Source organism: Dufourea novaeangliae, unplaced genomic scaffold (genome assembly GCF_001272555.1).
Source record: "Dufourea novaeangliae isolate 0120121106 unplaced genomic scaffold, ASM127255v1 scaffold78, whole genome shotgun sequence".
NCBI lineage: Eukaryota > Metazoa > Arthropoda > Insecta > Hymenoptera > Halictidae > Dufourea > Dufourea novaeangliae.
Genome location: NW_015373959.1, coordinates 1444439 through 1446347, shown reverse-complemented (window position 1 = coordinate 1446347; position 1909 = coordinate 1444439).

Sequence of the window (1909 nt, the reverse complement as noted above, 5' to 3'; positions counted from 1 at the left end):
GGGGGGGGGGGGGAAGCGAAAGGGTCGTTACACGAGGGACGCCGCGTAACTTCGCTCTTCGCACTCCGAGAATTCTATACGGTTGCCGGATGTACTTGACTACAGAGAGACGACACCAGCCGTGTTGTACGCACTGTGAAGGATTCCTTTGGATGGATCGCGCGGAAACGTTTCTCGCCGGCACGTTCCAAATCTACATGCGATTCTATCGCAGCCCGCGTTTTCTGCTGTTTTGTGCGGAGGTGAGTCGAGAGGCCGACCGGGTTCCGTCCAGATTTGAATGTGGTACACGTTGCCAGTTCTTTCTCGTATCCCCCCTCTCCCTCTGTCCCCCTCTTCGTCAGTCGTCCTTATGTACTTAACGGTTGCGACGTTGCCGCACATCCGGTACCAGTGTCTCGGTGGTGGGGGAAGGAGAATTTTGCAAAGGAGTGGGGGATGTACATAAGTACCTGACAACGCCATAGTGGGGACTCGGACGGAGTAGGGGGGAGCAGGGGTATGTATATAGAGAAGGGGGGAGGAGGGTTGTTGCTCGGGAATGGGAATTTTCCATGACGCTTCGGGGCAACAGCGACCGTTAGCTAGGTCACGTGGCTTTGCCGGAAGTCGTAAGGGCGACGCGCCACGACGCGCGCGCCCTCGTCTTCCGTACCAAGTCCCAATTCTCACCTGAAATTGAACCCTTTCGCATCCATTAATTCCGCCGCAATCGTTTCCCGCGATTTTCTTTTCGACGTTGCTTAATTTTTTTATATTTATAAATCGGTTTTGTAATCGTATTTTTCTTCGAGACGTCAAGGTCGCGGTGAACTATTCCTAACGCGACACAGACTTGTGTTCCATAATAAGAATAATATGTACAAATAGTCCGTGGCTATTGACAGATTATTAGTCCGCTAACTGGAGGATGGTCACGCGAATTGTATACAATTAATATAAAAAACTGTACCGAAATCGATCGTGTATGATTGGTGATTAATATAGTACGTAAGAAAGGTAAACAGATGTCCGTGTATATATAACACAATATATATATTGTGTTTAGGTCACAATGAGAAGGTACTTTTAATATATCGTCTCTAATACTGGAGACACGAGCGTCGTCCATTCTGATCTTATGTATATCTTAATATTTATGTAAACCAGCAGAAATTGTAATGTATACGCGTATTAAGCGATCAACTATGTTATTTATCATGATGTCCTTAATACGTATTTCGGGAAAATAGTAGCGTGTTTACATATTTAATTTTATATCTATACATAGTTATATTTTATGAGTGCGAATGCAGTGCAGTAGATAGCGCAACAGGAAGTAATAGTATACATATTATGTACATTTATATATATTACATAGGCACCGGAAAATGTTCATCTCGCTTTATCATCAACGTTGAATTCGAAACGAACATTTACAAGTATTTAATTGAAGGAATGTAATAATGGCAACTTATTTTACCTGTGCACGTAATTTGTGTATACTGTTTCCATCATTTGCTTGTTTCGCTATTTTATTGTTAATACACAGTTGAAAATGGCGTTTTCATAACTCGTCAAAAGATAAAGGATACATAACGTAGATTGTTCACAACCGGTTCATTTACGAAACAGCAAGATATATTATAAATATTATAGTTTGGATTGTAATTAATACATTTTTTAAATTTATGAACTTGTAGAATGTCAACAAAAAAGTTGTAATATAGTATCTGAAGAATGTTATGATTGTTTGATTCTCATATTATAAAACGATATAAACTTTTCCGGTATTCAATAAAACATCGTCAATTATATGTGAAACTTTTATACAAAATCGTTTATTTCCCTTTAAATAAATGCGAACATTTTCTGTACACACATCAACATGATGTAAGCAGTGAAAATAATCTGTATAGTAAATGCACAA